General features: G+C 42.3%; 1 protein-coding gene and 1 long non-coding RNA gene across 2 annotated transcripts in view; both read left to right on the top strand.

Annotated features, from left to right (window-relative positions):
- The window catches only part of LOC107183319, a 16,962-nt gene extending 11,052 nt beyond the window's left edge, over positions 1-5,910 (top strand). The window contains exon 2 of the long non-coding RNA XR_001514100.1: positions 5,758-5,910. This is a non-coding gene — a long non-coding RNA (uncharacterized LOC107183319). The remainder of the gene's footprint in view (positions 1-5,757) is intronic.
- Positions 1-12,584, top strand: part of GDA (guanine deaminase) — a 70,997-nt gene that overhangs the window by 11,670 nt on the left and 46,743 nt on the right. The window lies entirely within an intron of this gene.

Genomic DNA, 12,584 nt, shown 5'->3' with positions numbered 1-12,584 from the left:
AGTCAAAAAGTTTGCCCACCCCTGGTATAGACGTACCACAGTTTTTTAATCCACTTAGCTGCTGATGGGCACTTAGGCTGTTTTCAAATCTTAGCTATTATAAATTTCACTGCTATCAACATAGGGGTGCATATATCTGTCTGGTTGGTATTTTTATTTCTTGGGATATATTCCTAGAAGTGGGATCACTGGGTCAAATGGAGAGAAGGTTCCCTTTTTGGAGATAGACTTTAGGATGTCACAGGCAGGGCAGAACCATGTGTTCTTCTGCACTCCTCCTAAAAGTAGTCCTGTCAGTGGAGTTTTGCTGAACACCAAGGGGCAGGAGCCTGAGTAGTTCTCCTTGGCAAAAGCCTGGAGTGCCACTGTTTTGTGTTGTGTGTAAAATGCAGAAGCACATGCCTTTATTAATAATCCAGCTTTGAGGATGTTGAGGAGCTTAACCAGAGATTACTCAGTAATTTTAAATCCATTTACATTGGTGAGAAATGCTCTTCTCTTCCTAGAAGTTGTGCCAGTTTTAAGTCTGCTTGTCTTTCATTTCACTTGTGCTTAAGTTCATTCTTTAAAGCTCAACTCAAGTGCCCTCTCCAAAATCTCTTTACTACTTCCCTACCCCAAAGTGACCTCTTCCTCCTATAAATGCCTCTCTTATTGTCATTCTTCTTATAGACTACTTATATACATTTGCTGACCATGTACCTTATTTGTATATATTTTCATCCAAATTTATTATAAGTTCCTACTCACCTGACATAAGAAGAAAAGAAGGAAATATTTACTTACGTCTTTGCAAGCACAGGGCCTTGTAAATAGTATAGGTACTCAATAAATGTTAAATGAATGAATGTTCCACAAAATTATAGAAACTGCTGTACAATTTGTCTTAACTTTGTTGAGAATATTTTAAAGCAAATTTTCATATACTTTAGAAAGTAAAACATTGCATGTAATTATATCTTCTCTCAAAGTGATTTCTATTACACAAAATGCAGATGTTTAGAAGTTGTTAATTATGTTGATTAAATCTATTCTGGTTTTAAAACGATGTTACTTTTTTTAAAAATATATTTTATTGATTCTTTACAGAGAGGAAGGGAGAGGGATAGAGAGTTAGAAACATCGGTGAGAAAGAAACATCGATCAGCTGCCTCCTGCACACTCCCCACTGGGTATATGCCCGTAACCAAGGTTCATGGCCTTGACCGAAATCGAACCTGGGACCCCTGAGTCCACAGGCCAACGCTCTATCCACTGAGTCAAACCGGTTAGGGCACTTATGTTACTTTTTAATAAAATATCTTTTTTATTGATTTCAGAGAAGGGAGAGGAAAGAGAGAGATAGAAACATCAGTGATGAGAAAGAATCATTGATTAGCTGCCTCCTGCATAGCCCCCTAACGAGGATCGAGCTTGGAACCCGGGAAAGTGCCCTTGACCAGAATCGAACCTGGGACCATTCAGTCCGCAGGCCAACGCTCTATCCACTGAACCAAACCAGCTAGGGCAAAATTATGTTACTGTTAAAAGGTGTTGTTTTATGTTAAAACACAGAAATCGGCAGTTACTTTTTTTTTTTTTTTGCACTCCATTAGGTATGTAATGCCTTTCAGCATTCATTCTACAAACATTGAATACCTACGCTATGCTGTGTTTAACATGTTCAAGAACTGGAGTCTGTGGCCAATGATGAGATCACAACAACACATTCCCTTCACAGTGCATTACGATTTACCGCTTAAAGCCAAATGCTCAGTGTCACAGGGCCAAGGGCTGTACTCCATCAGTGGATACAATTAGAAGGAGCATATTCTTTCCAGAGAAATTGTTAATAGCTTGCCCAGTGCTATTCAGCCAGGAAGGAAGGGAGTTGGGATGGGAATCTAGATGTTTCCTCTCCAGCATTTATTATCGCTCCAGATTTTATTTAAAGTGTCTGGTTCCCATTCCAGCCACCTGAGCACTAACTGTCTCAGCTCGGCCTCCTTCCTTGCTGTGCCTTTGAATCCTAGACAAGGAACGCCGTCTTCACCTGCAGCCACGCCTCAGGTTCCTGCTAGTCCTGTTAGTCACCTCCTGGTTCTTCCCCACGGAAGCTGTGTCACCTTTTTCTTGATCCTTTCCCTCAGCACTGTTTGATGTGCTCTTGTCAATAAAGCTATTTTTACAGCTGGGTTCTCAGCACTCATGCAACTCAAAGTCTAGAAATACTCCCAACCTACAGCCATCCCACAATCCCGGGCTTCCTCACACAATGCAAAAATCGTGGCTCTCAAACTAATATATCTGAATTTACAAAACTGATTAAGAAAGGATATACACACCCATGTACACGCACACACACCCATGTACACGCGTGCACACCCATGTACACGCACGCACATCCATGTACACGCACACACACCCATGTACACTCATGCACACCCATGTACACGCACGCACACCCATGTACATGCGTGCACACCCATGTACACGCGCGCACACCCATGTACACGCACGCACACCCATGTACACGCACGCACACCCATGTGCACGCACGCACACCCATGTACACGCACGCACTGAGCAAGGCCCTTGTGCTTCAGGTCAGGCGAGGGCATCTGAGACGTGCAGCTCTCCCCTGCCCCAGTCGCCTCTGTCCTGTGTCTGTCACCTGGGAGGAGGCCACAGCGAGGCCTCACCTCCACTCGAGGGCCGCACACACTCCCTCCCAGCCCCCTTCCACCCAGGACAGGTGCCGTGGCCTGGAGCCTGGCCACGGGGGCATTGGGGGCGGGGGGACCTGAGCTGCCTGTGAATGAGCCCTTGGCCCTGCCTCCCGGGACTAACCAAAAGAAGAAGAAGAAGAAAAAAAGAAAGGATATGCATGCACTTCACAAAAGAGTTGGTAAGAAGGGATTTTTTTAAAATTTATTTTTATTGTAGACAGTATTACAGATGTCTCCCATTTTTTCCCTCCCTTTACCTTCCTCCACCCAGCTCCTGCCCTACCCCAGGCCTTCACCGCACTATTGTCTGTGTCCATGGGTTATGCATATATGCATATAAGCTCTTTGGTTAATCTCTCCCCCAACCCCGTCCTTCCCTCTGAGATATGCTTGTCTGTGTAGTCTGTTCCATGCATCCACGCCTCTGGACCTATTTTGTTCATGTAGACCAATAGAGAGAGATTCAAAAGGGACCCCGGGTTCTTCTTATTCTGTTAACCAGTCATCTATTAATCTCCTTGCTACCTCCTTTAGTTGTTGCATTGTCTGCATATGGATATTTCTATGAGGTTCATAGCTTTCATCAGACCTCAAAAAAGAGTAAATGATCTCAGATTGTCAAAACCTCAGATCATGTGCTCTTGCACTTTAAATAGGACTATTCACCTGTACAACATTCGTGTCCATCTTTTGTATAAATGGCTTCAGTGATTAATATACCAGAACTGAATTGATCTACCCATTCAGTGCTAATCATGTCACTTTTTTTTTCTATTTCTAAATTTTTAAGAGAATCAGTTTGAGCCATACCCACACAATTATTGGAAAGTCCATTATCAGTCACTTTGGGATTTCTCTTTTCTTTCTTTCTACTCTACCAGGATTCCCAGAGCCTCTTATGATCTAAGTGTTGGTTGTTTTCCAGATAGTGATTCAGTGTTTATGATATGCCAGGTCCTAGTTCTTGTTCTGGGGCTACAGCTTGTTGTTGGGGAACAAGACAAAGCTGCTGTCCTCGTGGAACTTGCTTTCAGTTTTTAAGGGGGGTCTTCATATGTGAAGCTCTAAGGCTATGGTGGCCATGGCGGCCCTTGTCCTTTGTGGCCACATGATGCTGCAACTGGGTGCTGATCCCAGCCATCTGTCTGCCATTACTACTCTGTCCTGTCCAGGTTGGATATGGCCTTCACCAAGGCCAGCTCAGTAGCAACTCTGTACCCCTAGGCTCAGCCTGTTCTAGAACAACTCATACAGACCCCTGTGGTCACACTGGTCTTAATATTTGGCTTCCCCTCTGGAGAAGAACAATGTTCCATTCTTTCTTGGTGCATCCAAGGCACTAAAAGGACAAAGTACAAGATAAAGTCTCAACTGGTCACTCAACTACAATAACCTTTAAAAGTGTTCCATGGTGCCCTAATTGGTTTGGCTCAGTGGATAGAGCGTCGGCCTGTGGACTGAAAGGTCCCAGGTTCGATTCTGGCCAAGGGCATGTACCTTGGTTGTGGGCACATCCCGAGTAAGAGGTGTGCAGGAGGCAGCTGATAGATGTTTTTTTCTTATCAATGTTTCTAACTCTCTATCCCTCTCCCTTCCTCTCTGTGAAAAATCAATAACTGTTCTCCTTATGTATAGGCAAGAAAACTGAGGCTCAGAGTGTTAACATTAACCCTGGAAATAATATCTGATGATTGTACATTGAATGAATTTTCTCTCTCCTGAAACCATCGTGTAGCTCTTTGTTTTCAAATAGTCAAATGGCCAACTTACAATAGCTTCCATTACTTAAATTGTTAATATGGATCCAATCCTTAAGATTAAAGAGAAGGACTAATTCACCTCTTCTGATGCATATTCTGAACTTGAGCAATTAATGTTAATCTTCTCTCACCAGGTCTTACTTCATGCATGACATTGTTTCCTAACTTTTTAAAAGCCACACCCTTTCCTTTGTGAAAACATTGTTTAGTCTACGGTGTCACATTAATTACATTAACTTTAAATTTAACTTCTAATTGAGATCTGTTTCTCAAAGCCTTTTGACTATTGAAGTTGGTGCCTCTGCATGTGAAATACTAATCTTCCCCATGAATTAGTGATTTATGCACTAATACAACTGCAGCCATTTTCCAATAAATACCTGTCACATCTTCCTGGTATGATCCTGCTTGGTTGGCATCACAGGGGACCTGTCGCTATAGTCACAATGCTCTTTCTCTTCTCTGCGTTACTGGTTTTTAAAAACTACTTGGACAGAGTGAACCTTTCTCAGTAAACCACACCTGAAAATCCGAACTTGTTAGCAAGCTATTGATTCATGAGTTTAAAAATAAAATCTTTGAAAGCTAAAGCAGTTACAAGGTGATTCTGACTTAAAGGGAGTTCTTCTAGGCTTACACATGACGTAGGGATTTCAAAATCCTGAGATTCCCACAAACAAGTTAAACTGACAGCAAAAGTGTATGCTGTGATCATTCAGCCCCCTCCGTGCACATATAAGACACATTTCTGGAAAGCCATATCAAAATTCAGAACCCAAGTAATACTTAAGGGTTGGGGATGTGGAAAAGAATTTTTACTTTCCACTTTATATCTTTTTGTGTTGTTAGTTTTGTTCTTGTTTCACTTTTATTTTATTTTATTATTATTATTTTTTATTGTTTTATTGCTTAAAGTATTACAAAGGGTATTACATATGTGTCCTCTCCCCCCTCTCCCCTCCGCCCCCCGCCCTTGACAATCCCCTGATTGTTTTACTTTTATAACTTAACATAAAACTCACCCTTGGAAAGTGTGCAATTTAGTGTCATTTATTACATTAACAAAGTTGTGTAACCGTCACCACTATCTGATTCCAGAATATGCTTATCAACCCAAAGGACAACCCATGAACCATGAAGCAGTCATTCCCTATTCCTCCCCCCACTGCCACCCCTCAGCAGCCACTAATTTGCTTCCTGCCTCTCTAAGTTTGCCTATTCTCGATGTAAATCATGCAAATGGGCATATACAATATGGGATCTTTTGTGCCTATGTTTTTTCCATGTAGGATAATGTTTTCAAGGTGTATCCATATTGCAGTATGTGAGAACTCCATTCCTTAGTCGATGGACATTTGAATGATTTTCACCTTTGCCTATTGTCAACAGTGCTGCTATGAACATCTGTGTACCAGTTTTTAAAACTAACTTATTCTTTAAAATCTTTTTATGGCTATTTATTGCTTACCTAGAGGATAAATCCAGGCCTGGCCTTGCCGACTGCTTGCCCAGTCTTCTATGTTGTTTATGCCTTTGCATCTTTGTCTCTGTTCCTCCTGCACCTTTCATCTGCTGGATTAATACCTTGCAAGACCAATTAAGGGTCCCTTTCTCAATGAGGTCATTACTGACATGGCGCCAGCCCCTCTGTTGACAGGCAGAGCCAAGTCCTGGCTCCTTTGTGCCCCACTTTCTGCTTGGCACCTCTTTATGGCTCTTACTTTTTATCTCATGAGTCTTCCCTTTAACCCAACTTTGAAGACAGGGGCTACAACTTTATCACTTTCAGATCCATGACTCTTAGCACATGGTGGTTACTCAGATGAATATGCGTTAGATAAATGGTGCTTGGATTTTTTTTCACCACAGGTAACCAGGTGGGAAAAATTCACTTTAGGAGTCAGAAAAATGTATAGTTTGCTAAAAATATCTCCCAAATAACCAATTATTAGAATAAGAACTCTGGGTATTTCTAATATGGAGCTGAATACAACATATTTGGTTACTGGGTGCTGCTGTTAGTTTCATGTCCTACTGAATGATTAAGAACCCTGGAAGAGTAGATTTTATTGGAATTCTGAGACCTCAGAAAGTTCTCAAATGCCTTTATCGTGGACTATGTTGAAGATCTGGAATAATGTAGATTACAAAGGCCTGCTTACTCCCTTTGGTGTTTATAGTATCATTTGTGACATGTTCACATCTTCATAAAATGGCAATTTGCTGAAACTGTTGTTTGTGAATTGCCACTTAAAATGTTCAGTCCTGGAACATGGTAGAGCCTGCATAAACAATAGCTCTTATGGCCCATCTCCTGTCCCTCGCAGTGCTTAGTACTTTAGCACAAAATCAGCATTCGCGAAATGCTTCGGAATGGATAGAATGGACTGCTGGGCTCTGTGTGCTATTCCTTTTGGGGCACAGGTAGTCCTGGCCAATATGTGTGAGGGTGCACACAAGAAGTTACATTGTTAAGGTCTTCACCGGGTGGGGCGGATTTTTCCTCTGTGCTATTTCACCTAGAAGTCGTGTTCTCCTGCCATTGGCAGGGTGGTCCCATGGATGCCCTGACCCTTTTTTGAAATGCAAAGCACAGAAGAAGCCCCTCCAGGTCCCTAGCCTGGTGGGGGCTTGTGAACCTCCTTAAGTGTGGACTCACCCGCCCTGTGTAACAGTGTGCTCAGCGTTCCTAAGAACTGATAATAGCTGAAAAGGACCAAAACCTTCCACGAGTTAAGGATAAATGGTGAGCAAAAAAGGGGCAGGTCCTGCCTTACTCTCACTCAGAGTCAATCTACACTAATAAAAGAGAAAAATGGTAATTGGCGTACGACGCTACCCTTTTCATTGGCTAATCAGGGCTATATGCAAATTAACTGCCAACTAAGATTGGCAGTTAACTGCCAACAAGATGGCGGTTAATTTGCATATGTAGGCACAATGCAGGGAGGAGAAAGGGAAAGCAGGAAGAAGCCCCCTGCCACTGACAGTGATCGGAAACCCAGGGGGAAGCTAAGAGCTGGGGGGCAGGAAAAAGGCGGCCCTGGGGACACCTTTGCCCTGCCCCCCAGCCATGATAGGAGAATCAGGTGCCTTTTCTGAACCTGGCCAGTGATAGCAGGAAGTAGGGGTGGAGCCAGCGATGGGAGCTGGGGACAGTCGAAGCTGGCAGTCCTGGGAGCTAGGGGTCCCTTGCCTAGGCCTAAAGCGAAGCCCACGATCGCGGGGCCACTGCAGCTGCAAGTCCCCGCTGCCCGGGCTGGATGCCTCAGCCGGAAGCGTCCTGCAGGGGCAGGGGCGGAGCCTGCAACCGCGGGGAGCTGGGGGTCCTCTGCCCAGGCCTGACACCTCTGGCGGAGGCGTCAGGCATGGGCAAGGGGCCGATCCTGCGATTGGAAGTTGATGGGGGTCAACGCCTGAGGGCTCCCAGTATGTGAGAGGGGGCAGGCTGGGCTGAGGGACCCGAGGGCTGGGGGCAGAACCAGTGATGGGGGGAAAAGAGGGTCCCCTGCCCAGGCCTGACACCTCTGCCCAGGGTCCCCTGGCCAGGCCTGATCCTGCGATTGGAGGGTGATGGGGGTCAACGCCTGAGGGCTCCCAGTATGTGAGAGGGGGCAGGCTGGGCTGAGGGACACTCCCCAACCCCCACCCAGGGCACGAATTTCGTGCACCGGGCCCCTAGTAATCAAATAAGCATCGGTATGTATATAATTTCTAAAACAGGAAAAGTGCAGAGTGTTATGGAAGTGTGGAACCAGAGGACATGGCTTATCTTGAGGAGATAAATGCTATCTGAGCTGAGTCTGAAGGTTAAATGCGAGCTGACTAGGCAGAAAAAGATGAGGGGAAGGCTTGTGCAAAGGGAGAGGAAGTAGGAACAGGTGTGGGATATTGCTGAAGATGGAAAAGGAGGCGGTTGAAGAAAGAAATGAAGCCAGGGAGATAAACAATGGCCATTATTGTTGATGTTAGGAAGACTTACATGGATGGAGAGAGAGGGTGGTGATTGGCTGGGTTTTGGAATGGGAGGAAGATAAGGACATGCAGAGAGTGACCATAGACAACTCTTTTGAGATAACAAATATCTAATATTTTTATTCATGATATGGATACTAAAGTGCCTTCAACAGTAATAAAATACAAATGCAGTACTTATGTTTTATTTCCCTAGGTAAGGACTTTTGTACAAACATTTGCACTGGTAAAAGTTATGTAAGCATGCTGGTATTGCCCATTTGCAAATATCTGAGTGGAAGCCGAAGTACTGGCATCCTGCATGTGCCTGAATTGAAATGAGTTGCAGCCTCCTTAAAAAGTATTTTACTGTCTTATCTCAGAAGTATAATTTAGCATCTCACTGCACTGGAAGTCTTGTTATTTAGTCAGAGTGAAGCTCTTTTCATTTCATTAAGATCAAATAGGGAAGGCATAATTCTTCAATAAATTTGAGATTATTTTTGAAATTAAAACAAACAAAACCAGATAAGACGGTAGAACCAGATGTTTTCTGTATTAAAAAATACATTTTGGTTCTAGGGAATCATTTTTGGACTCTGCCTTCTCCAAGGGTTTGAGGAAACCTCACCCTCTTCATCCTTGCTGGGTGGATGACTGTACCAGAAACTTTAATCCGGCTAAAAAAGCAACATATAAATGACTCATATTAAGGAGGAAAACTACATCCCTCATCCGTAGGAATGGGGGTCTGTGCAATCATTCATTTTTTCTTTCTCTGTAGGAAGAAGAAAAACAAGACTAATTCTAGATATGCCACTGGGATTAGAATAAAAATTAAAAAACTATAAGTGTAATCTAGATCGTATTGGATGCTTCAAACATGCCATGTCATTGGGTAGATAGAGTGAGAGGACAGTAGGAAGAAAAGATGTGGAAAGGAAATGATGTGACAATTATGGCAATAGAACCACACACCAGTTTACATTTTCCCATGTCTTTGGGCTTCTCCATCTCTTTTTTCACATCCTGAACACCCTTCCCCCTTTTTCACCCCTATATATACCTTATCCATCACCTCCTCAAAACAACAACAAAACAAAACAAGACAAGACAACTGATTTTCTAGTCTTCTCTAGAAATGTCCTCCCTTCTCTGGAGTTTTCCAGCTTCGTCGGTAGTGCCAATTTGGCCATTAGAGAAACATGTCACCATGCATTGTCTTCAGTTTCCTATATGCACGTAAATTTTATTCCCGCAGCTGAAAAATAAACTCTTGAAAGATGAGGGTTATTTCTTACACATTTAGCTGAATCCTTAGCAATTTGATAGCATCTGTGTACATTTAAACAATCTGTACCGTCTGGGGCTGTTATCAGTTGAAATACATTACTGAACATGAGGAAAGGTAGGCCAAGAAGCATGCTTTTTATTTTTTTCACATTTACTAATTCTGTTTTTATTGAAACAATTGAGGTTAAGTGAAGACATCATGAATTTCTTTAGCTCGCACCTGCTCGACTAAGGGTACTTTCCTACATAACCACAATACCATTATCACACTTTAGAAAATTAACAATTATTTCCCAATATCCTTGCATGACTCATAATCCATGTTCAGATTTTCCCAACTGTCCCTATTACTTCTTTTTTTTTTCTTTTTTTTTCTTTTTTTTTAATTTTATTTTTTATTACAAAGGGTATTACATATGTGTCCATTTTTTTCCCCGCCCTAGACAGTCCCCTAGCCTCCCCTATTCCCTAGTGTCTTGTGTCCATTGGTTATGCTTATATGCATGCATACAAGTCCTTTGGTTGATCTCTTACCGAGACCACAGTTTTCTAATCCATTCATCTACTGATGGGCACTTAGGCTGTTTCCAGATCTTAGCTATGGTGAATTGTGCTGCTATGAACATAGGGGTGCATATATCCTTTCTGATTGGTGTTTCTGGGTTCTTGGGATATATTCCTAGAAGTGGGATCACAGGGTCAAATCCTATCACTTCTTTATAGCTCAAACAAAAAACAGAATCCAATCAAGGTTTATGAATTTGTTGTTATGCTTCTTTTGTCCTTTTAAAAATATTTTCTTACTGATTTTTAGAGAGAGGAAGGGAAAAGGAGAGAGAGAAAAACATAGATGCAAGAACAAAGCATTAATCAAGTGTCTCTTGCACCCTCACTGCCAGGGATTGAGGCTTAAACCTGGGCATGTGCCCTGCCTTGGAATCGAACCAGCAACCTTTTAGTGCACGGTACCACGCCCAACCTACTGGGCCACACCAGCCAGGGTTCTTTTGTTTTTTTAAACGTAGAAGTCCCTGTTTGGGGGGGAGGGGGAGTATATATTTCAAAAAGTGTATTTTAAGCAACTTCCTGTCAAATCTTGGGTTTCTCCTCCCCTCCTCTGTATGCAAGGATTTGATTGGCATGCATCTGCCACAGGCCCTTGGCATGCACAGGTGTGACCTTCACAGATGACCCTAGGAGATGCTTGCAGTTTTATGGAGGTGTTTGGATCCTGCCCGTAGGTGTGATGGTCAGTGTCACTTAACCAGCCAGCAAGCTCAGCTGGCCTGACAGCATCAACAGCTCAGCAATTTCTTATCCTTGTTGTATTTCCCGGTAACTCTCACGAAGTAGTTGAAAAACAACCCAAACTTAGCATTTTTATAAAATGTTGTAATAGTTCTTGGAAAATTGGTGGGGAAGTGAAAATGTGCTGCTATCAAAGTAGCTCCTTCTCACAGCTATGTCCCAGTGACCAAATGGAGAGAAGAGAGATGAATTGTAAGTCAGACACACAGAATGAAGCATAAAGATTTTTTCCCCTTTAAAATTAGGAAATATGACATTAAACACCAATCTCTGGTTGCCATAAAAATAGGACAAGAAAGTTGGACTAGACTCCCAGGTTTGACTAATGAATGCTGTGTTCATGAAAACACATATTTTTCCCTGCATTCTTTTTTAAATGTATTTTATTGATTTTTTTACAGAGAGGAAGGGAGAGGGATAGAGAATTAGAAACATCGATCAGATGCCTCTTGCACATTCCCTACTGGGGATGTGCCCGCAACCAAGGTACATGCCCTTGACCGGAATCAAACCTGGGACCATTGAGTCCGCAGGCTGACGCTCTATCCAATGAGCCAAATCGACTAGGGCTCCCTGAGTTCTTGAAATGAATTAAGTGCAGTAGCTTTCTTTTTTTGGGGGGGGGGGAGGTGAAAGAATATTTGTATATATTAATTCTAAAGATTATGGAATCTAGATTGGCAAGAATGGCTCTCCATGTACTATGTAAAGGATACAGCAGAAATCAAAGAATAGACATGAAAATGATGGGCTACTCAGAATCCTTTGTGGGTTCTTTCTTCCTCACTCATCTGTGAAATGGGTATGGGGTGTGCTCCTCCAGAAAGGATTTTTATCTTCTTCTGTAGGGACTGTTGGGATCACATGCATTTCATCTGAGCTTAGTATTTATGTCTCCTCTCTCAGCTTAGAGCCTCTCTTTAGTTTTTCCCTTTAAAACACACACACAAAACCTTTATACTTTCCCTATGTTCTGCATGTGCTACCTAAAAAGTCTTATACAGAATATAGTTATTATGTAGCTGGAGGACCCTTCAGAGTATCTTGCCCATTATATTTATGGCAGCAGAAATTGCTAACATTATTGAATGCTTATTCTATGCCAGACATTTTTTGAGCATTTTCCTTGTGTTATTTAATGAGAACAACTTTATGAGGAAGGTAGTATTTTTAATCTCATTTTATAAGTGAGGAAATGTAGGCCCAGGGAGATTTAGCAACGAGTTGCCAATATTATACAGCTGATAAATGCTGGAACTGGGTTTTGGGGAAAAAAAATACCTAAAAAGAATCTATGCATATGATAGGAAGTTCCAAGTACCCAAAATGATATGAAGTGGCTCATAAGTACTTTTCCTTTTTCTGTCCCTGAGATGTGACATTGCCCTTCCCAACAAGCAATCATCACTACCAGTTCTTTGCTAGACATAGTGTATTTTCCTAGAGACAGTATACAGAATACACCCACTAAAATACATATTATATATTAAAATACTTATATAATTTTATATATTAATTTCCCCCCACAAATGGTAGTACACTAAATGTGCTATTTAATGCT

This window comes from Myotis davidii, unplaced genomic scaffold, assembly GCF_000327345.1.
Source record: "Myotis davidii unplaced genomic scaffold, ASM32734v1 scaffold616, whole genome shotgun sequence".
Taxonomy (NCBI): Eukaryota; Metazoa; Chordata; class Mammalia; order Chiroptera; family Vespertilionidae; genus Myotis; species Myotis davidii.
This window is presented reverse-complemented; position numbering and strand designations above follow the sequence as displayed.